This window comes from Aythya ferina (assembly GCF_964211825.1).
Source record: "Aythya ferina genome assembly, chromosome: 3".
Classification (NCBI taxonomy): domain Eukaryota; kingdom Metazoa; phylum Chordata; class Aves; order Anseriformes; family Anatidae; genus Aythya; species Aythya ferina.
Genome location: NC_140298.1, coordinates 72,917,454 through 72,942,317, shown reverse-complemented (window position 1 = coordinate 72,942,317; position 24,864 = coordinate 72,917,454). Strand labels below are relative to the sequence as shown.

Here is a 24,864-nt window from a genome sequence, read left to right as displayed (position 1 = left end):
TTTTTTTTTCATCTTTGTTGACACAGTTTTGATGCAGGCCATAGGCTGACTTAACCTCAGTAACACCTCCAAGCCAGATGAACCATCATCCTCCTCATCATTATTCTGTTTCACTTGCAGGGGCCACATAACTATTGTGTGAGGACACCTGGGAAGGTGGGGTATTCACTGAGGAGACACATCTGGTGTGCTGGGCAGTAACTTGTCGATATGCCCCTTATTCTTAGAGTCAGTGCGTTCAGTTAGGTGGAGAGATGACAGAGAATCCTCCATATTATGCATCCTGTCTGCCTGTTGGGCCTGTCTTAGGGAAGTCAGGGAGTGATTCCAGTACTCTGTCACCCTCTTGCCCTCCCTGATCCTCTTCATCCTAGTCACCTCCTTTCAGAGCTCTGCCACTAAGTGGAGGAGCACCTCCACCCGGGTGCACCTCCCACAGGTGTGCTCATTTCTGCCATCTGGTGCTGGCATAAGAGTAGGGCACACAATATACCCTAGCACCTGGGTGATAACATGTTTCTACTAGAGCTCTATCTGGGAAGCTGCAGTAGTTGTGGTGAATGCAGAGATCAGAGAGCCTGTGGTTTTCTGCTGGGTAGATACCCTCACTCCCTGGTCAAGCTATCAAAGCTTTAGCACCTTTGCTGTTGTGTGAAGGTTTCAAGATGGAAATAATGTTGATAACGCACTGATGTCATAGTTGTTGCTGAGCTGTGCTTACCCTAAGTCAAGGACTTTTCAGCTTATTGTGCTGCCCTGCCAGCAATGTGGCTGGGAGTGCACAAGAAGCTGGGATGGGGTTCAACCAGAACAGCTGACTCAAACAGATCTAGGGGATATCCCATATCATGTTCAGCAATAAAACTGGGGACAGTTGGCTGGACATCAGTTGGCTGATGGTGTGCAATTACATTGTGCATCGCTTGTTTTTTAAATGTTTTTCTTTCTTTTTTTTAATTAACTAGTCCTTATCTCAACTGCCAAGTTCTCACATTTTTTACCTCTGTCAGCTCTCTCCACTATCCTGCGTGGAGGGTGGTGGTGAGTCAATGGCTGTGTGATGCTTAGCTGCCTGCCAGGTTAAGACACAGCACATAGTTAAGTGCAAAACCATAACTATTAGTCTCATGTTAGTCTAAGAATTGTCTAAGTGCTTTTCTACTGGTCAGAACTACTTAGAGGATAAAACTTTTTTTTTTCTTTAATTTAATATACCCATGTATTTTAAGAAGTAATTCTGCTTACTAGTCAGATGACTGTCTATATACACAGTGGAGGTGATCAGAAATTGCGGAATTGCACAGCTACTTTTTCCACATGGACGTTTGTCATATTGAACTGCATTCCGAATGCAGTACTTCATGATGGGTTTTAATATGAAAAACACATACCCAGAGACTTGCTGAAAAGTTAAGAGAAAAATAGGTGCCTGTAATTTTCTTAAAAAGTTTAGTTAGCTAGTCTGATTCTGGCTCTGTTAGAGAAGCAGCAATGTGAGTTGCAAGCATACATGAGTAATTTCAACCACAAAGCTGTATTCTTTTCACAAATTAAGAAAAGCTACAGGTTGAGCAATTCATAGTCTTTTGCTTATTGACTTTCACCTCCTCTTCGGTTTAGGAGCTATTTTCTATGTAGTCGGCTTAAAATATTTCCCTTACTGTTGTTTTTTTGTTTTTTTTTTTTTTTTTCTGCTAAATATATTTTTTCTGAGTTTGGGATGCAGCTTTTCTGTCAACAGTCCACCATAAAAGCTACAAATTTTTAATGTAACCTGATGTAATTGGATAGATGGGTCATCTTGCAGATTTGCTTTCTTAACGGATAATCTAGATGTGCAATCGCACCTGTCCTGAATAACTGAGTTTTAAATTAAAAACTTTCCTAGTCAAATATTTTGCATGACGTATATTAGCCATTACTTCCAACTGTTAAAGCCTGCTATTGTTCAGGCCATTTTCTATTTATTTTATTTTATTGGCAGAATTGAAAAAGATCGTAGAATGAGTCAACAGAAACTCATTCTTGAAATGATTGGCTGAAAAGGGAGACTTTCAATGAAAGTTCCTCTGTAATCTTATCTATAGTACTATAAAATTCAATCTTTGAATAAGGAGCTGGTAAAACAGCGGTCTCCAGGCAGTAAATTAAGTCACTAGAACCTTAAATATATTACTTATAGGAAACTAACTAAGGAAGCAAATGTCTTCAGGCACAAGATGGAAAGGCCTTACCCTGGATCAGACACATCTTACAGAAGCATTTGGTGCCAGAAGATAATTTAATCTATTAAAAAGCAGTACGTCAAAGCAGTTACAAGGTACAGGAAGGTATTGCATGATATAAATAATTGAAAATAAATTACTTCTGTAATATATATCAGACTTATCAGACTTCAAACATTTTTAACAGGTAAAACTGAAAAAGGTTATTTCTTTTCTGCCAAGAAGATTGAAAATGCATGATTTGATGGCAGGAATAATAATAAAAATATGGTCCTGCAGAAAACAATGCCCATAGATACAGAGATGTGGGAATTACCGGCATCTCTGACTTTATAAAGAAGGAGCAGTGTGAGAGAGACCTGTGAATGCTGGACGTGGACAAAACTGTGGCTCTACGTTCTTTAATAAAGAGAGGGCAATTGGATGAAGCAGATGAATTATGAAATATAGAACTATTTCAAGTGATAAAAACCTTGTTTTAAACTTGTTTGGAGGGTTTAAAATAGACGTGCCCTGTAATATAAATGAAGTCATTCATGCATATTTGACATTTTAAACTCTAGCAGCACAAAACAGGGGTTATTGATACATCAATAAGAGTAGGTTCTTTGTTGCTTGCCCAATAATTGTGTTTTACATTGTTATTTCTTGGATTTATTATAAATTTTATAATTGTATTTGACTTATGACATCAGCACAATTAATCTTTCTAGGATCTTGAAAGATAATTATATATGTCTATCTGCCAAGAATAACATTAGAACATCAAAAGTAGTAAAGTTAACTGTTCTTTCAAAATGAGTTTTCCTTATTTCTTGAAAGTTGGGCAAAATTTTTGACTTATTACATTTCTAACTACTGCTGGACTGTGTTAAGCCACCGCATTCAACATACTGTCTGTATCTTCAGACATTCATTATTAGTCAGAGAAATGCTTGAAATGCCTCAAAAGATGTACAATGGTCAAGGGGGTCAGAAGTTCACATAGTCACTCAGGCCTTTGTTCTCCTTCTTCCCATTTATATACTGAGTGTACTGGGGAGCTTTTGATTGCCTTCAAAAAGAACTGGCAGAAATGCCCTCACAAACCAGACAGACCTTCCCTGTTTTCCAGGGTATGTATTCCCCTCCACCCCTCCTGATCTGTCCTCGACTTTGCTGACCTCTACAAGGCACAGTTGTAGATGGCAACTGATGCTTATCCTCATGCTGCTTTTTTTCCTGTGCCTGAATCATTACTCCGAAGAAGCCTATGATGAGGTTTCAGCAGTTGTAGCAGCCTCAAGTGGACCAGGTCAGTACTAAAGCTTATGCTACAGAATATTTGCCCAGAACTGAATTCACCATTATACACATTTCCCCTCTATTGCTCCATGGGGAGCCACAACAAAGCTGCCTCAGGCCTTGAGAGAGCAGAGTTCTTTTTGGAGGTGAATGGGAGCTAGGTCAGGTCTGATTTGTAAATTAAATGAAGTCAGCAGACAGTTCAGCTGAAAGTCAGATGAAACCTGTAACAGGGTAAGTAGGATACCAACAAGAGTGTAACAATGTGAATGAGACACTTGTAGTGGCTTCACCTGATACCAGTTTCTAGTGCCTGCTGCCACCTGTCCCTCTCTTTGAGTGGGATTTGTAGTCCTCGCTGTAATGAAGGCTTTTAAAGAGTGAGCATTCTGTCTGCACTCATGAAATATCTTTCAGCAACTATTAATTAAACTGCATGGTAAATCCTTCATTGTTAGTCCTCGGAGATAAATGGTATGGGGAGCTGAAATGAAAGTCTGACTTGGGAGTAAAATTAAAAAATAAGAGGAGTAAACTTCAGTTTGAACATACAGGATTCCAGAATAAACTTATCGGTATTTTAGGCTGCTTCTTCTCCATGTAAGAATGAATTAAACTTCATTCCTTAAAGTACAGTTTTATGTAATATTGGATCTATCTGAAAACGTGGGAAAGACATGAAAGACTTTGTAAAATTGCTCTTCAATTTGTCTAAATTGCAACTAGTCTCAGAGCTGGTCAAATAATACAAATAGGGGGTAGGGGTTGTAAAAAGTGATATTTTCATTTATGTTTTCCTAAACCTATTAAATTTCAAAGCTTTTACCATGCACTGAAGTGTGATAGCCGTTTCTTTTTAATAGTTAAGACTCAGATGATGCCTGGACTTGCAGCAAACTTCTGTGTCATGCTCCCTTCTGTTGCTTTGCAGTTGTATTCTCCATAGCTTCACAGTCATTTCTGGTACTCAAAGTGTATGGTAAAGAAAACTTTTCCTTAGTTTCCATCTCATTATCCTCCTCTTCTCAGCATCCTTTCTGGCCTGGCCACACATCGAGGAAGACCATGCTTTTATTTCACAGGGAACAACTTCAACAAGTTTAGGAGGAAGCTAGATACCAAAATGCTTAGCTCAGCCAAGGAAGAAAAAATTCACTTATATTATGTACATGCAGTTCAGTGGTTCTTGGGACAAGAGTCTGGGTACCAGTCAGAGACTTGCAAGCTAAGCAACTAGTTAAGATTGGTTCATATTAATGTTGCATGCTTAAGATCTACCTAAGAAGAAATGCAAGTGCAAACTTCTCCAGAAGAATGGACATCCCTCTTCTCACAGGGCCTCTGCTCCAGCCCTGACCAGCTCAGGACCCTGCTGAACTTGCATTTGTTTGTTCATGCCTTGTGTGAAGAGGGGCCCAAAACTGGACATTGTATCCAGATGTGGTCTCATGAGTAAAGGGTAAAGGGAGATGTTCCCATACCTTCATGGACAGGCCATGTTCCTACACCTGGGAGCTGCCAGTTCACACCTGGTTCATGGGACTCCAGGGCTCTAGCACAGGTAGGTATTTCCTTAGGGTTTTCAAAGGGAAGTAGTAATTTACTGCAAACATATGATTGCATATTTCCTCAAAAACTTATGAAAATCAGAGTGGGGTCTGGGAGGAAATGTTATTTGTCCACCACAGAAGGGATCACAGAAATAAACACGTTTTGTGCAACTTTTTAATGAAAGGATGCTGCCTCTTCATGGTGGGATTGATTCCCTGAGCAGTAAGCTCTTCCCAAACAGACCAGCTGAAGGATGGTATCCCCATAAGGCAGTGTTTGCAGTTCAGACTTCCCTATTTAACATACAGTTTATTTTCCACCCACTGTGTTTTCTATAAACACTAAACAGTTTGAGCAAGACTGAATTTCTTTTCATGGCTATTGACACCCTGCTGTATTGCAGTGGTTTAGAGGTGATTTTGCATTCAAGTGTGAGTCTATACTTGAGAGGAAGTTAGTTTTCCCTGATTGTCTTATAGAGGAAGAAGAATGCCAAATCATTTGGTCACAACTCAGTCCCTGCAGTGCATTTGGGACAGCAAATTACATACTGCTTCCTTGTCTAGAATTTATTTTGAGGATGTAAGTCCCAGTAGTAAGCAAATATGGGCAATGCCTATCACAGCTATTGGAAGGGCTAAGGACTGCAGAATCAAGTCTGAATTGAATGACACACTTGCAACAGATTCCCATTACAAGGAAAAATAAAATAAAAGACACAGCTAAAAAGAAAAAGGGGGGGGGGGAGGTGGTGAGATGGGGAGGAAGAAGGTAGTCATATCTGCTGTAATTCCAGATTTATCCTTGTGTTAATCAAATCTGATATTAAGGTGGCTGAAGAAGCATAAATTCACTAAAAGAAATTGGGAGAAAACAAACACACTCTGTGACATTTACTTTTCAATTGCTCATGATTTTGAGTTGAGATTATCACTGGAAAAACAAAATCAGTAATTTTTTGGATATAGCGCAAAATCCTGACACAGTGCTGGAACAGAAGATTGTAAAACCAACCAATTTTCTTGCCTTGTTAAAGAATAAACAATTATACAATGATTCTTCAAGCCAGTCCATAAATCAGATTTTAGAAAATTAAAACTGTAGTCAAGTATATAGTATAACTACAGTTACCATGGTAATCCACTAAGAAGCTCCCATTTGCCCTGAAAGTAATTCATTCATATGATATGTGTCTTAACATCAGCTTTCAGGAATACTTCATATTGGTCTACAGAATATATTGTATTGTTAATTGAAAATTCTCTTGTTACTAACATTAAATTTCTATTTTAAATTGTAATAAACCCATATAAAAAGGTACAATGCTAGGCTAGATTACTGCTATGAGAGAAGCTGGTCTCTCATAGGTATCTCTATAGGTTGCTTTGCAAGCTGAAAAGCATTTATTAGTCTGCACCTTTGTGAGCTGGGAATGCACAACATGCTGCTTGCTAGCTGCTAGGTCAAGTATCACTGAGGTGATGTTCAATGCAGAAAAATAGAGATCATCAAGATTTTAATACTAAATTGGTGGTTGTGTGGTTTCCTACTGGTTATCTGTACAGTTTAATTTAAAAATGAAATGTTAGAACTCCTCACTCAACATCACACCACTGCTGTGCTACTTGAGAAAATTTTGTTTCTATGGTAACTGCTTAAGATTTTTTCACTAGCATTGATGTCATCAACAGACTAAATTTAATTACAGTATATGCAAACCATTGAACTGTTGATTTCTTTCATGATCTTATCTGGAACCATAATGTAACAGTTACAATCAAAGTGAGTATTTTAGTACACTAAATAAACATGTTCAGAGGGGCAGCTATAGGTATATTTCCCAAAATATACATAAATAGAAAATCTTTTGAGAGGAACATATTAATTGGCTCTCTCCACTGGCAGGTGACCAGTTCCATTTTAGGTACACTTCAGGAGTGCAGGAACAGAGCAATTCTGCCACCACCTCCGAGCCAGCAGTCAGATGACGATAGTGGAGAACTTCAGGGACTGGCAGATCCATTCTTCAGAGCAGTGTGTTTTATAACGGCTACACAGCCTGTCTCAGAAAAGAAACAAGTATTATGAGAAACATTTTGTCGATGAACTGGAAGACACTAATGTTTATAATCAGTAAAAGTCAGGCCATAGTACAGTGGGATTTGTCAAAGCTTTAGACTATTTTAGTCTGTTTGTCATAAGCAAAATTCCAGATCAACAACTGCATTCCTTCATCGAAATGAGAACCTGCAAACTATCAATCTTCATGTAAAACAAGGTTTCAAGAGAAGATAGAGACAAATGCTCTAAAGGCTTCACCTTTGATATATTTGCTTTGGTCTGGCCAGCCCTAGCCCATTAAGGATTTCCTTCTAATAAAGAGGCAGCATCTTAACACTTTCAGATTCTGATGACTGAACCTAGGATATAGGTTCAAAGTCTGGTGTACTGAGATAGGGTCTTTTAAAACTTTGACCACTGTCATAGCACCATGTTTTAATTCCATCTGCAGCTACACTAAAGCTATCATTTTTGAGGGAGTTTGCCAGAGCAGTTTCCTGAATGATATATATATATTTTATAATAGTAATCAATAACTCAACATTCTTTTTAATTTTCAGACCATGGTCTAGGAAAGGGAATGGTAGAAACTAGGTGAGTTTCCTGTGCCAGTACTTTCTGTTTCTTGTGGCTCCTCATCCTGATATTACAGGAAAAGATGGTGTGAATAGCTATCTATAGGGAATTCCCAGTATTAAGAGAAACTACACCTTACCTAGCAAAAACTCTTCAGTTAAATTATTAGGTGAAGCTACATCATATGAGATGTTTAGAAATACATTCACCAAACATTAACTATGGCTTCTGTGATTCCCTTGTAAGAGAAATTTTTATGTAATTGTGAGAATATCTAGATACTATAAAATCATTTTGCATTTCCAGAAACAAATGCAACCATTCCTAAATATAGTCTATAATATAGTTACAAAATTGATTGGGGTAACTCTACAAATGTGAATAGTACTTACCATTACCTGGAATCCTTATATTTAATTCATCTCACTTTTTCTTTTCTTTTGCATATTTACATTCCTTCTTGGAAATCTTTCCTCTTTGCTGAATTCTTGCCATACCTAACAATTTTTATAGTACTCAGGATACAACACAGGTTGCAACAGGGAACCATTTTTGAGAAGGATCCCTGAACTCAGGCTATAACGTTTGCTGAAACATATTTTAATAAAGAGCAAATATTTATAAATATGATGTTTTCTACTGTTGCCCATCTTGAAGTACCTGCAATATACCAAAAGTGATATAATTAGATAGACTAGGGTCATTTACAGCAAAGTGATTAAAAGATGTAAATATAGCAGAAGCAGATAATAAAAAATATATATATAATTGTAGAGACTGGTTCCTGTGTGTATATGAAACATATTGCAAAAGAAATGAAAGAAAGCCTTAATTTTGTACACAGAGCTGATCCTGAGAGATAATGATGAGATAATAAAGATGGAGCTATTTTGCTTCTGTTGCATTAGCTTGCAAAGGATTTATTTGCTTGCTTGGTTTTACTATCACATTGGAGGAAAAAGTGTGACAAGTACTTCCAAGAATATAAATAAAGTATTACAGGGAAGCTTTTGACAGGGAAACAACTAATAAAGAAATCATCTCAGGACAGTATTAGAGAAAAAAAAAAAAAAAAAAAAAAAAAAAAAAAAAGCTGTTGCTGATGCACTAAATTCTTGTGCATTCTGTTTTTAACAAGGTAAAATTTGCACAAGATAAAAGGAAGGAAATGGATACTTACACAGTACAGCTGGAAACTCTAGTACTATTATGTAACTTGGAAAATATATGAGACTCCTATTAAGATGCCAGGATATGTGATTTTAGCTTCTGTGAGAAATTAAGACACAGATCCCTGCAGAAACACCTCCAAATAACAAAGACAGCTGTATTGTCCATAGGACAGGTTAAATCTATAGCAGCCTGTAAAACAGAGAAAATACACAGGACTGTCCGCAGAGCAGGGCAGAAGCAATAACCAATAATGTCCAGTCTTTGGTGTGAGGAGACTCAGTTGCCACAAGCTGTCGTGCTGCTATCTTTGCGATAAAGGCAAAAACAGTAACAACAAGTTACAGTCAATTCAGTGTCTGAGAGTTTAAAGATGTACAGCAAAGGGGAGAATGTCCACAGAACAATATTATTAGGCACACAGGTTCTCAACATGCCCACAGCAAGGGGGGCTGCCTGCCATTTGTCCACCATTGCTGTAGCACTGACTTAGAACAATGACTCCTTTGATTTACACTGGGTTGTGGAGCCAGCTGCAAAGCGATGCTAGCCCTGTAGCCTGCCACAGTTTCAGACTGAAGAAATGAAGCCAGGTGTTAATGGTGCACAAAAAGCTATTCTAAAGTACTTGATAAGAAACCCAATGAACCAGGTATGTTGGGGTTTGGAGTTAGTATAGTTTTGTTACAACAGCTATGAAAAATAAAGCAAAAGGGTAGTAACTTCAGAAACTAGAGGAAAAAATCTAGGTCATAAGAAATAGACCTGGAGGAGGCATCAAAAATACACAGCTAGAAAGGTAAATATATTTGCAGCACCACTGCAAACATTTTTGTCAGGACAGCAGGTTAGCTTTTACAACATGGAATCGATCTTCAATTACTGCCCAGTTCACAATTGTCACAATATGTATATTGCAGACAGTTTTGTGTACAGCAAAAGAAACCTTACTGCAACACTGTGAATCATATCTGTATTCACAGCTACTTTGAAATAAATATGAAATAATTTGGCAAAAGTCATTGTAATTATTCAAAGCTTGTGCTGCTGTCAAACAATTCATGATGTATGAGGTTTAGATCAATTTCTCCTGTCATCAAGGACAAGCTCAAGCTTTTAGAGAGAATTCCTTTATCTTTTCTCCATTATGTATATAAAATAAAGATTAATTATGTATGTAGATTCATTCTAGTCAGAGCTGGTTGAGTTATAATTTATTTTAATACACACAGAAAGAGTGGGTCAAATTCACCTGCACTTTGGTGGGGTCAGATGGTTATAAACGAGAACAGAAGCTGGCCCAGCAGGTAGCTTAGATCAGTATTTACGACATCCTAATTTACCCTGTTCACTCTAAGGCTGCATTGCAGCCTCTTGAAAGTTACACCCTTCAAGTAATTACAACCCCAGAAAGTCTCTTACCCATCTAATTTATACACACTTTTTCCTATTGGCTTCAATAGTGCCAATAAAATCTTGTCTCCACTGTGCAAAACAGCACAGCTTTGAGCTTGGCCTGCTGCCAGCACAGGGAAGACTCATTAGCTGGGCTGCAGCATCAGCCCGATACAGCTCTGCTGCTCCTGGCCCAGCTTCGCAGCTCAGAAGAGCCTTGCCCTGCTCCCTGCAGACAGCTCAGCTTGGTTAGCAAATCCCAAGCCCACCACTGCTCCAGGGCTTGAAGAGAAGGCTTAAGCTTGTTGCAAAGTATCCAGATCCAAAGATTCAGCCAGGGTTGTTTCTGAATTGATTTATGCCTTGCATATATTTGTTTTCATGTAATGGCATCCGTGTATTTTCTGTCTTCGATTAAGCATAATTAGCAGATGAATTCATGTATGACAATATGATTGTTTAGCTTTGAAGCCTACAATTGTGGCGGTCCTCATATGCATTTAATCTTCAGCACTCTGTAAAGTACATTACTAATGGTCAGGAATGGTTCGTTTTGTCACAGAGGCCCGTCTTCAAGTGTCTGTTTTTATCTTAGTGTGGGACTGGAAGGAATCCAGGATGCTTCTTGTTAATTACTAAACTAACTTGTTTAAAGTTAGCACCAGTCTTTCTTCCATGCCTATTACTTTTGTGTATTTTATAAGCAAACCCAAACTTTGGTGGACCCTGAGGATGTTTTCTTTACTCTCTGAAAGCCAGGTTGTCCTCTTTGTGCAGAAGTGGTCTAATTATGATGTATTAGAGGAAGGGTAACACCACTGCCACTTGCTAGATGTTCATTGAAAACAGTGAGTTTGTCACAGATACTTTATGTTCAGGGAATGGCTTCCAGTCCTAACCCCATTTTGTCTCAAACAAAGATGGTGATCCCAGCTGTGTCCAAGTGATGGCTCTGTTTCATCCCACCAGAGGCATGAAAACCAGGACTACGTATTCCAGGCCCCTGATCAGATGAATACCTTCTTTTGTGGGTGTGGGTCCTTGTGCTTCTCGGGGTAGTTTGCTGATACTATAGTCAAGTATCTCTTTACATCTGTCACTACAGAAAATACTGAAGTGTGATGGGATCATTTCTTAATCCTCTGCACAATTCAGCACTCCCCTGAAAGAGTATGTTTTCTTGATTTAGCTGTATAAGGCTATGATCCCTAGATGAGACAATAACACATCTTACTGCATAATAAATTCCAATGATTTGTTAAAATCAGAAATTTGTTAAAATGTAAAAAACTATTATATTTATTCAAGCACTTTGATTAGTTTCACATGTTTTTTTCAGGCTTCCTCCTTATATTGTCTAGAGAAACACAGAGAAAACAAGAAAATACTGTATTAGAGTACATTACATGCAAGAAATGAGTACCTACGGAAGTGATTATAAGAACAAAAGGAGGAGCAGCAGAGGTCTTCTACATATTGCCTGAAACACTACCCAGAGTGGAATTTGAATGGCAAAAAAAAATGCATATCAAAGAATATGTTCTTTACTCACTATAAGCGTATTATTTCCTATCACTTAATTAGCTGTGTTTACCCATATGTTCTATTTTTACTGAGATTTCTTGTAATTGAAATTCATATCATCTATGTGATTTTTAAAGATGATGACTGCTATTGTAGTGAATGAGACATAATGGTATATTCTCAAGTTTTATACTGCAGTAATGCTACATTTCATTAATAAATGAATTACTTCATAGAAATAACCTCTGCAGTTACAATGAAAATGCAGGTAATGTGATTCCAGGACATTTGAATCATCAGCTATGCAACAGTTACTGTTATTCATTAGAGAGCATCTACAAGTAGTTACAGATGTAAACTGGCAAAATAAATAAATAAATTCTATGATATTAACTATCTGCTGTCATGCAGGCTGTGTCACTTACCACACACAAAGCAAAGTAGGATATACTTTTCTATAAAAGCCATTTTTGCCTTGTCTTGAAATAGTGGTTTCCCACATAAATGAGGTTAGCCTTGTGGCTAACAGGGAGCCCCATCCATGCAAGCTGCAGCAGAGCCCATGAGCAGTGTTGACACAAGGCTTGTTTGTGGGAGCCCAGAAAGTGCTGGCTAAAGCTGTATCTGTCATCCAGCTAGAGAACATTTCACTCCAGGATCCAAGAATGACTATAAACATAGCTATGAGTTTACTAAGAGTGCAACCAGTCTCTTAAGCATTTTCATTGTTTCTTTAGGCATATATCAGTGAGTGGATTATCAAAATGCTAAGTTGGTGGTTTTACAAACAAGTGATAAATCAACACTGAATATATTATTTTTTTAACAGTTAACTTTTCATCCAGTCCAAAGTCCAGCTGGAACTTTGGCTGCAGTCTCTCTAAATAATATGAAATAGCCCACACATTTGCAGGTGGGGACTTTTGAGACACTACAGGGTACCCAAAACATCAGTACAAGGCCTACAAAGATGACAGGGAACTCATAGAAGACACACACCCTCCTGGGGTGGCAGATGGAGGTCAGGGTATGTATCTCAAACAGTGACCTTCAGTAACTATCGGGGAAGTGAGTGAGTAGGAAGCACCTTCCTGTTTAGAGGAGCATCCCCAGCAGTTAACAAGCAGAGCAGTAGAAATAAGACCAAAACCCCCACAGAGGGAATACAGTGTTTCTTGCTGATCTACACCAGTATGAAAGTGAACAGCTGTAGATCTACTCTTTCCTGAAGGTTCTTAGGAAAGGTTGAAGACTCCCTTCTCTGCCACTTCACTCTGTGAGGAATTCAATATCTTCTGCTAGCACCAGTTTTGAGTTATCCTAAGATGCAGCAATTCACAGGTAGGGGTTAAATAGCCTCCAGGTAGGCACTCCTTTAACCTGTCAGCTTCTCTGGGGTATGTACAGCTGTAGCCTGTGCTGTTCAGGATGTGCTTCATAGAGCTTCACTTACTTTTCCAACAAATGAGTGAAAATCTTTCTCTTTCAGCAGCTCATCCTCTTCAGTCATGCTCAAGTTGCAGAGGCCAGAGATGGAAAGTGTTAATTTTCTGGGCATCTTATTTACAGATTCAGTGCAGAAATGCCATTCTACTGAAAATTGTTTCTGAGTTGTTTGTGGTTTTTAGGTGTTTTTTGGTTAACTATCACCCAAGTGCTGTGAGGTTGCAAGCTATCTATTAGAAGAGAAAAATGCTGACAGATATAATTAGCTCTAGTCTGTTTAGATGCTTTGGACAGAATTTGGAAAAAGAGCATCAAACAGCAGCATTTTACAGAGGTAATCCTCTGTGCTTATGAACTATTTCTTACTAGGTGTGAGTCTATTCCCCTTACATGTTTGCAGACAAAACTACTGCAATAATGAAGATTATTGGTTTTCTGTCTAACTAAAGAAGATTATTTTCTTTTTAAACCACTATAGTCAGCCTGACTGGCTTCAATTTTGCAGTTAATGTGGGTCACAGCGCTTGTCTTTCCCTTTCAACATTGCTGTCTTTATTTGCACAGTTAATCACTGTTTTAAAACTATTTCATTATTTTAGAAGGCTTACACTCTACCATGCATATATTTCCTGTTTCTTTAGCTTTGAAGAGGGGAGAAGAGAGTCCTCAGGCCTGGCCTACCAGTGCCAATGACCAGTCATTCTCAAGAAATCCTCTGGCACATTCCCACTCCTTCTGCCATATATCCAAGTACAGTGTTGAGATATCTAGAGAAAATAGGGATTCAACAGGTGGGATTCAGCTCCAGTTTCATCCTGTAGGTGTCTGCTCTGAACAAAGTGCCTAAGCCTCCATTACAGCTTGTGAAGACCTAGGATCCAATTCATGCCTAAACATCAGTTTACGTTTGAGACACTAGGGGGTAGACACAGTGTTTTCGTGGTGTGACACTGGACCTATGGGCAACCTCTTGGAGAGGCATTTAGAAACCACATGGGATACCCCAGAACTCAAATGGCAATAGATGCTTTAGACCACCATTAACTCCTAAAGGAGACTTAGACATATTGTTCCAATACAGTCTCCAGGACTGTAAACACATTTAGATGAATCTGAAAGCCATTCAAACTTACTAAGGAAAAGACAGAAAAGAAAAAAAAAAAAAGACATTTAAAAAAACTCAGTGCAGAAAAGACACACTACTTTACTGACGACAATTCTTTTCATTTTGTTACTGTTATCGTTAATGCTCTGTATTTTTAAAAAGCAGTGAAAGGAAGAAAGAAAGAGAGAAGAAAGAATGTGTCTACCAGACTCATGGTGAAATGGAAGAAAGTGAAGAGCTCACCAAGCCATCTTCAAAAAGCTTGGTATGTTTTCATGGCAAGTACGGAGCTACATAGATATATTAATTAGTGTTCCAGCATTGATACAAACACATCTTTCTAACAATAGTCGTGACCGTAACCTGTTACTAAACATTAATCTGAGGTTCTCTGCACCGTAGTAAATTGTTTTGTGTAGTCTAATCCTAAAATACAATCAAACAAAAAAAAAAAACAAAACCTCCTCTGCACTAAGGTTTATGATTTCATGATGTAAAAGGAAATGAGAGGTACAACATTTTTTTATAGCTTATTTTGAACATTTGACTGAAAGTCCTTGTATACATTCTGCCCTTAAGCTCAATGAATTTGAATTGCAACTGTGAAAATTCAGACAGACCTTGATTGAATAAAAAATGAATAAAAATTCAGTACATACTTTCACTTATTAATGTTTTCCATGCACTTTCCATTAGTGTTCAAGTGCATGTTCAAAAAATCCTCTAGACTTTTAAATGATTTCTACATAAGTTGGTAGATAAGAGAAATAATTGTGAAGAATTTTACAAAGCTCTTAGGTTTTATTCATATGAATTTGAAGCCTGTGTTTATAACTGAGGAAGACAAATGACAAATCACAGACACGACACAGATTCTACATCCCTCATTTCTAGGCATGCATATTATGCATATTGACATCATGTAGCAAATCTTCATCATGTTTACTACTGTATAGCTTCAGATTAGTCCATTAACCTTATGCTTAGTGTGGAATGATTTATGATACACCCCCTTCCTTCACAAAATGAAAGACCGCATTTAAAAAATAATAAATAATAAATAAATAAAACAGATCCCACTGAGTCATGTTGATGTTGCAATCCTCTGTGCCCTAAGCACTAAGAACAGTCATTACAGCAAAATGTGTGGAACTCCTCTTGCAGTAAAGCCATGCAGGCTGTGGCCTTAGTGATTTGCATCCAATCTTTTAATACAGAGATACATGGATACATGGGAGGAACAACCCTATGCACCAGGATATCCTAGGGACCACCCAATTGGAAAGCAGTTCTGCAGGAAAGGACCCAAGAGTCCTGTTTGACACCAAGTTGAACATGAATCAGCAATGTGCCCTTGCTGCTAAGAAGGCTTAATGATATTCTTGGCTGCGTTAGGCAAAGTATCACCAGCATGTCAAGAAGGTGAGCCTTCCCCTCTACTTAGCATCAGTGTTCAGTTCTGCCACCCACCCATGCCTCTGTAAGACTGACAGTGACTGTTCTTTGATTTGAAAGACAGTTACTACAGTTCAACCCTGTGTTTGTACTCTAAAATATAGATGTCTCTGTGTAAGTGTATACTGTCTCTGAGATAGTCAGTGGAGACAGGAGAGCCAAGGCACTACCCAGTAACTTAAACATATGTCCTAAGACATCTAGATGGCTAATGGCATTTCAGACATCCTAGAGTATCCAGAACAACAACACATGGGTGGCATATATTACAGTGGTAAAGAGACCTCTTCCCCTCAGCCAAAGGAGACAGGCTGAAAAGTTTCACGCATCATACTCAGCCCTGAGGCTGTCAGCTGACCAACAGATTCAATATGGTCCATATGTAAAAATTCCTTATAAGGAGGGTTTTTATCTTCTGAGAAGTTCAGCTTTGAGTTCCCAAACGTAACTAACAGGCCCTGAAATACTGTAATATTTTTCTTCTGTTCTGTTTGTCTTTTTTTAGGTTCTACAGGGAAGCTCTGACTGATCACTTGGTCATTGTACCTGTAAATTAATGACTGTTTTGGCCATGGTCCAGAGAAGCACTTAAGCATGTGCTTAAGTTCTTACTTTCTTATACAGAGATGGCAACATGCCATTAATGATATTCTGTGCTCTCTATATATGAAAGCTACCCTAAAGGAGTAAGGCACTTTAAACCCACAGTCCTGAGGTGCAGTCAGGGAGCAATCACCATGGATAGGGTAGGATTTAATCTTTTTATTCCCTTGATTCCAAAGGTGTGTGGATACCGCTGTGATCCTCAAACAATAAAGATACAAGAGTGGCGCAGTTGTAAACCATCATAAAATATTGTTTTCTAACACTCTCTACGGTTATGAGTAATTGTTAAAGAACATGCATGTCTATGGAGAACAGAAATTTTCTGTTCAACTCAAGGATTCATCTGTATTGCAAATGCCTTCCACAGACCAGCTTCTTTAAGGCTCTAAGGCTGCTTTACAGCTACTTGACAGCCAATGCTTCTCTCTTCCATGAGATCACCTGCTGTTCTCCAGGGACCCAGACACACTTCAACACTCACAGTATCCTTTTATCAATGAGTTCCATGACAGTTTGCATGGAGTACCTTCCCCATTCAAACCTACCTCTGGTTTGATTTCTCTGTCTTTAGACATAGCTCTTCACCCCTTAGCAGCTGTATCCCTGAGTACAGAGTGGTCCCTATTGATTTCTAGTAAAGGAAGAATGATGTGGCAAGGCTAGCCACATATTAAACTAAAGCATACATGTACAGCAGACAAAAAATCCTCCCGTTTCTGTTCAGTCCTCATTTCAGTTGCAATGAAAAAATACAGAGTATTTTCACTGCTTCCCTATGAATCCCATCAACAATTTTATACAAGTACTGTCTGAGTCAAATGCCAACAGAAATAAAAAGGACTCTGTGCATGAAAGAAAAGGATCATTCTTTATTTAGTTTGAGGGGTGGGTACTATGTGATTGCAATTAATATTAGTTTTAATCAACGCAGGAATGCCTCATGGTTATATAGGCTGAAAAGCAATGTTTTCAACTTCTTTGATATTTTCCTAATAAGAAAGCAACCAGAGGAGGATAAAGAAACTTTACATTTCTGCTTAGTTTTCTTTTATTATTTTAAATAACTTTAAAGCAGGATGTTCATGGTGGCATGCTGATCAAATACTCAAACACTGAACAGTAGGGTAATTTTTATAACAGCACAAGTTTACAGGCCGATCACCTAATGAACAGTGGGAATTTTAGAACTAATGTAAGCAGTGCTGACAACCTGCAAAATGCTATTATAAATTTTCAAGATGGGCTACATTTCAACACCAGAATCTTCAAGGTCTTATATCTACAAGATAAGAAGTCTGTAGAAGAGAAGGCTCCAGGGAGACGTCATTGCAACCTTTCAGTACTTAAAGGGGGCTTATAAAAAAAGATGTAGAGCTACTTTTTACTCAGGCAGATAATGATAGGACAAGGAGGGATGGTTTTAAAATAAAGAGGGGAGATTTACATTAGATATTAGGAGGAAATTCTTCACTCAGAGGGTGGTAGGGCACTGGAACAGGCTGACCAGAGAAGCTGTGGATGCCCCATCCCTGGAGGTGTTCAAGGCCAGGTCAGATGGGGCCTTGGCAGCCTGATCTAGTGTGTGGCATCCCTGCCTATAGCAGGAGGGTGAAACAGACAGGAACCTGTTAGAGAAGGTCCAGAGGAGGGCCACAAAAGTGATCAGAGGGCTGAAGCACCTCTCCTGTGAATAAAGGTGGAGAGAGTTTATGTTTGGCCTTGAGAAGAGAAGCTGGGAAGACCTCATTGCAGACTTTCAATATATATAGAGGGCTTATAAGAGGGGCAGAGACTATTTACCAGGGCCTGTAATGAGAGAATAAGGGATAATGGTTTTAAAATGAAAAAGGGTAGATTTAGACTGTTTATAAGGAAGAAATTCTTCACTCAGAGGGTGGTGAGGCACTGAAATGGGTTTCCCAGAGAATTTGTGGATACCCCTTCCCTAAAAGTGTTCAGAGTCAGGTTGGATAGGGTTTAGAACAATGTGACCTGAAAGATATCCCTTCCCAAGGCAGAATGGTTGGACAAGAATACCAGGTCCCTTCCTACCTGAATGATTCTATAATTCTATTACAAATCTAAAGAATACAAGAAGAAATTTAGTTCCAAAATGCTTTTGATATGTAATGAAGAACACCCCTTCCCCTCCCCCCCCCCCAAAAAAAAAAAAAAAGAGAGAGAAGAGAGATTTGTATTCAATGTGAAGAACATAGTGAAGAGACATCTTTAAGAGATTGAACTGAACTGAATTCCAAAATACTAAAATGGGAAGAGTAGATGTAGATAAGCCGTATCAGCTTTCATCGAAGCCTCTGACTTGGAAATAATAAAAAAAATTAAATGACAGAGACTCAAGTCAGATGAATGAAGCAGAGCATGGCCTCTTTTGTTACAGCTTAGTGCAGAGATAAAAGTAGAATTTGGTACACCCATCTTACCTAACAGGGAAAACTTTTAGAGCTATTTGCAGATAGAAGTGCTAATTAGGTAACCGGGCCAGACAGAATTATTCCCAAACCGCTATCTGTTTTATTAATGTTTCTGTCTTGGTACTTCTTAGCTCTCTTTATGGAGACACTGTAAAGGGAAGCAGATGCTTTGCATGCTCTATGGCACATTAATGAGCACTGATAGACATACTTTCCAGTTCCTTTCCTTCTTCCGTTTTGCATTCTACACTGACAACATTTTTATTCAGCAGTATGAATGATTGATATTTGTATTAGTATCTTAATTCATAAAGACATTTCGGTAATGAAAATATATGTATGCTTTTCCTGACATGATAAAATGACAACTCAAAGGTTGTCACTTCTAGAAAATAAGGCAAGATAGGTACGATTGACCACCAAATTATTCTAGCAAAAAATATGTTCTTATAAGTCTAACTACTGAAGAAAAGAGTAACTAAACCATGTGTATATATGCAGGTGGAAAAAATGTGTGTAAATTACTTGATACTGTAGATAGTGTTTGATGCTTGACAGGAAATTAATTTCCACACAAGCACTTGCTGTGACAGCAAAGTGATATGACAGCCCCTGGAGAACACCCAGCTAATTACTGTATCTTCCTTTGCTCTGTATTTTTTCCCCTATTGTAAACCATGGACTGAAAGGTAGAAATCCATACTCCAACTGCTGCAAGAAATATCCATGCAAAACAAATGTAAAAACCTTTCATGCAGTCATGAAGGATGTTTGGACCCTGGCAAATGTGTCAGGTATTCAGATCAGAACAGGTTCAGAAAGACTTACTGAGTGTTAGCATCACAAATAAAAATTAGTTTTTCATGTTGGAATGTCTCTTTCTTTTGCACCTATGTTAAACTGTTAATGCTGGTAGGCCACTACACAGCTATGCACTTTTCAAATGCACAAAAAAGCACACTCAGAAGCTGGGCTTGTGAAAGCTGAGAAATTTCTGCCAGTGTGAGAAATTAACATTGAGCTAATTGAGAAGCATTGAGAAGAGAAAGAAATGGAGTGCAGGCAGGAACTTAAAAGTCTGCTGTGCTCCAAGAGGTATCCACCAACCCAGGAGCTACAGTGAGCAAAATGCTGGATGCATGCATTCCCATCACACATGTACAGAGGCACTCTGGGTGTACTCTGACAGATGTCAGAACAGCAGATGACTTTTCCAGAAAGAGGGGGAAGTCTTTTTTTTTTTTTTTTTTTTTTTCAATTTGAAGCTTTAATTATTGCTTGGGTATTTACTAGAACCAGACTTTACATGCTGTGGCTTCAAGAAATCCATAACCATCATTGATTTGTGCTGGTTATTTTAAATCTCACAGCAGAAGTGCACATCAAGGTGCAGCACAGAGGGAAGACAAGGGCCTTACACCAGAAGTCTGATATAGATCACTGTGCTCCACATGGAAGAGGAAGTGTGAAAGGAGGTACTAAGACAGTTAAGGTAAGAGAAAAAGATAAAATATGAACCTGGATATACATTCATATTCTAATAAAGCTTCCTTCCTCCTGACCTGAGAAAGTAATTTCATCATCTGTAATTTTGTCTTTGGTTGCCTTTTATTTTCCCCTGTATTGATTTTGTTTTCTTTCAGTTTTCATTGTAGGATATAATAATTTGAGTTAAATTTGATTTATAAATACCTTCAAAGTTTTCTGACAAAATCTGGGATTTGGGGTGGAGGAGGAACAGTACAGGAAATTAATTACAAAAATCTCTGGTAGAAAAATGTTAAAATAAATAAATATGCTAAGTGAGGCATTTTCTGATGGAACACTTTTAAGATCTATGAAAGAAAATACAAAATAAACAGAAAAAAATAAGAAAATATAAAAAAAAAATAAAAATAAAGGAAAGGGAATATAAAACAGATTACAGGAAATTTAACCTATAGTTTTCTGAATCAAGTGATGAGCATTCTATTTAAGTTTGTTATACTCTATCAACGTAAATTCATATGTAGTCTGCATAAGAGGTTAATCCTGACTCTGCTACACAGGTGCCTCAGCTGTCAACCCAACAAAATGGTGTGATTCACTGCCACCCCATGCACTCTCTCCTGTGATGCTCGGTGACACTGCCTGAGAGGATGGAGGATGCTCACAGTGTTGCCATAAACCAGGGCAGGCTGGCCCAGATGGTAAGGAGGTTCTCACCTGTGCAAGGAGCCTGAAATTCAGAGTTCTCCCTAAATGTGAGCTCAACACATGAAAGCAAGCAAAGCAACATTTCTCTTTTATTTGGAGAGACTAAGCTTGGTGATGCCAAGTGTTCAGACTGAATCAATCTGTCTGCCAAAAGATCAGATTCAGTTCTTTGTTTGGGCTGATGCTACAACCAGTTAATGGTCATATGTGGGCAGAGCAGAGTCATACAACTTACACACGTGCTGTCAGATCTATTCATTCCCTCTTGATATCTACATCCTCTGCAGTTATCCCTCTCATTCACTTTTCTCCAGCTTAAATCACTTTGGCAGCTTCTTTTTATTTCCCACTGAGACAGATATTTAATGATTTTCTGCACAGGAGTGAGCTTTGCAGGGAAATCAGAATAGGAGATAGCCTCTGCTCCTCAGCTGTGGGCAGAGTTCACAGCTATTCTTGAAAATAGAAGATCACACAAATTTCCCAAGTTGGAAAGCCTGTTGGAAGTTAACAGGAAACCACAGACAGATCCATCTTGCTTTCTCCATTTGTAACCAAAGAAGCTGAAATTCAGACTCTGACACTGATTTCATCTGAACACTGCTAAGCTCCGAGCTTTTACATAAACAACAACACTGCAGCTCTTTGGAGGTATCATCTCAGCCATGACCTTTTCTAACATTGCTTGTGCATCCTGACAAATGGGAATGAGAAGTTTATTCAGCTTCCCTAGGCTTATAATCCAGAGTTCATTTCCATATCTCTCAACTCTATGATGTATTTACTCTAAAAAAAAAAAAAAAAAAAAAAAAAAAAAAAAGAGAGAGAGAGAAAATAATATTTGCTCTTAGGTTGTTTAATTTGCTGATACAACTGGTTCAGCTGCTACCACTTACATTTACTGACAGAATATACTGTTTTCTAATCACTGAAGGATAACTGTAGCACGTAAGGTTTGGTTATAGATATGAACGATTGTCTTTAAACCAAAAATAGAACACAACGAAAATCAAAGATGAGCAAATTAAATTAATCTTGAGACAAGAAGAATAGTTATCCTAAGAGGTACCCCAGCTGAACTGAAAGTCAGATTCCCATAGGGAAAATTCAAATACAAACAAAGTGCCCTCTCCAAAATTTTTCTCTGGAGGGTTTTTCAGCCATTAAACACATTGCCTCCTGCCATTTCTGTATCCTGCTTGACTAGAAATGCCCCAGGGTCAGCAGCTGTCAAGCACAGCTCCTGCTAAGCCCCTTTAGGAACCAGAAAGTAAACAAAGTGATACCTAAACCCAGCAGAGGAAACCAATCCAATAAAGCTTGCTTAGCTCATGTGTAATACATAAAAGGATCAGACTCTTTACAAGCATGAGGAGTGAGAGCTGCTTTCATTTTTAAATATATTCTAAAGAGAAATCCTGATGATAACGGCCACCCTTACCCTTATTGTAGCATGTGAGCTGAATGGTCAGAGCACTTGCACACAGAGGGGAAGATTTGGTCTCTGGGTCTGCTTAGCCTGGGAAGTGAAACCCATCTTGCCTTTTCCAACCTTCTCACAACTGGTGAAGTCCCAGTTCAAATTCCCTGAAATTGTGGGGGAAAAAAAAGTAAATCTGATGTCCTCACTTCCTACATCCCTAAACAAAATCGGTGATGTGGTCACCAGGGGCTGTCCCTTCTCTTCACATGAACCAGTGAATACCAGGGGCACAACTCTAGGGTACCTAACTCTCCATGCTCCCCCAGCCCATGAACTCCATGTCTGTTCTTACATCTAACACCTAAAAACTAAGTAGGGTACCACCTCAGAGACTGGGTGTATTTCTTGAACCAAAGAGGTGTTAACTGTTTTAATACTTTAGAAAACTTCCTCTCAAACATTTTCAATTATTATATCTAGTGTGACTTTACATGCTCACTATCTCATAGTCTAAATCAACATGTGAATTATCTTCTACAATGTCTTAACTTTTGATAAGCAAAAACCCTGCGGCTATAAGTGTCATCCAGGCAAGCTAAAAGTAAAACAAGCAAACACTTTTTCGTTTATTTATATAGAAAGATTTATTTTAGTGTCTAAGGATTTCCAGAGTTTAAGTACTACCAAAAGACCTTTGTTATACAATTTTTCAGTAGGAGAAAAGTTTTTGAAGACCTGAAATATGTTAGACATAAAGAGACCTTGCTAGTCAGATAAAATGATAGTGCTGGTTTATTTATTTAACTACCTAAAATCAAAGTGATGAAGACAGATTTCAAGATTTCCTCAGCTGAAAGCTAAGGTGAAAGCTAAGCAAAGATAAATTTCCATACAAAAATCTTTTTTTCCACTCAGGTGCCCATTTCTCTGTAATTCTCATAAACCTGTATAATCAATATATCTTGTTATACCAATATTATGATTGACTGTTTTTATAAAGCTACGTGCTTCTTTGCAAGCTGATTCTGATTACTATAAATGAAGTACAATCAGTTCTGAGCTGCATTTTTCAAATCTGTTGTGTGTTTTCAAAACAGAGTACCCATGGCTGGCACATCCACCCAATACTTCACTTATAGGCTTTCTATTCTGCTGCATTCTAAGTAGTATTTGATTATTATATATTTCATTAAAATGATGAGTAACATAATGTTGTTAGAACAAATTGTCCTTCATCAAAATTGTCATCTAATGAAAAGTGATGTTGCAGTCATATTTTTCATTACGGTTATTCCACTGTTATCTCTGTTTTTTTGAGTAGAGTGGAAGTTGTTTACTCGGTCAGTTCATGCCCTGTTAGTTAATTCTGTAAATCACATATCAACATGTGTTTGCCCTCCAAAAAATCCTCATTTTTTTATGTCTGTGTTCTCATATTACCACAAGGCCTCTGCTGTGAGTGGTGTCTCCTTGCCAAGGGCTGCACGCAAACATAACACAAAAACCTGATCCAGCAGAAGCTGTGTCTGTTCCTGTGTTTGTTCTTGTGGAACAAAGGAACAGTTCAAAATGTGTGGGCTCTGAGAGCAAAGTAGGAGCACAGTAGCACCAACAGGGTCTCTCTATCCTTGTCTCTGACACTGGCCCAGAAAAGGCTGGATGTTATCAGGGTTTCAGCGGGAGGAGTTCAGTTCATGAGGCAGTGTTTCAGGTGCCTGACTCCTTTCCTGGATACAACACAAAGTTTTTGCCTCAAAGGGTGTATGGTATAAAGCAAGTAAAAGACAGGTAGAGTGACTCACACAGGGTCACAGAGCAGGCTAGGCATCAAAACAATACCAAAGTCCTTATCATCTGACTCACAGACCAATTTATTGTGCTTGATATACATTTACCAGAGAGTTAGGATGCCTTTAGATCAGCCATAGCACCATACAATGAATTCAATAAACATAATTCTATTTAATATAATAGATATATAATATGATATTTTGATCCTCACAGCCTCCTCATCCAGACAGAAAATCAGCCACCCTGTATGTCCCAGACTTCAGTAAGCAATCAATGCAGCACTCTTTGTAAGTGGACAGTTTGAAACCTACTTTCAATGAATTCTTGAAATCTGCTTTTCACAGGTGCTTCCTGTGCTTCCAGCAAATCAGATTAAAGCTTTAGTATGAGAATGTAATATAACATGTTGATGAATAAAACTAAATTGGATTTAGTTAAAATTGAATTATTTTTGAATAGATACTCACAAATTACTACTTTTGCTTGTTTGCCAATTGTCAATACTTCACATTAATATTTCTTACAGAAGTCAACGGAGTGCAGAAAAGGATATAAACAGACTGTCAGATTCAGTGTATACAGGCCAAAGGAGCATAAAAACTTTCTTTTTGTCATACACAGACA

General features: G+C 38.2%; 2 long non-coding RNA genes across 4 annotated transcripts in view; one reads left to right on the top strand and one right to left on the bottom strand.

Annotated features, from left to right (window-relative positions):
- Positions 1-3,156: 3,156 nt before the first annotated feature.
- LOC311434399 lies at positions 3,157-21,315 on the top strand. 3 transcript variants are annotated; one of them, XR_014691447.1, is made up of 4 exons: positions 3,157-3,519; positions 14,503-14,602; positions 20,201-20,322; positions 20,879-21,315. It is a non-coding gene; the product is annotated as an uncharacterized lncRNA (long non-coding RNA). The 3 variants fall into 3 exon arrangements; XR_014691448.1 differs by having other exon boundaries at positions 14,500-14,602; positions 20,204-20,322; XR_014691449.1 differs by having other exon boundaries at positions 14,500-14,602.
- The window catches only part of LOC311434400, a 50,977-nt gene continuing 33,052 nt past the window's right edge, over positions 6,940-24,864 (bottom strand). The window contains exons 2-3 of the long non-coding RNA XR_014691450.1: positions 8,090-8,357; positions 6,940-7,119 (exon numbers count right to left, since the gene is read on the bottom strand). This is a non-coding gene — a long non-coding RNA (uncharacterized lncRNA). The remainder of the gene's footprint in view (positions 7,120-8,089; positions 8,358-24,864) is intronic.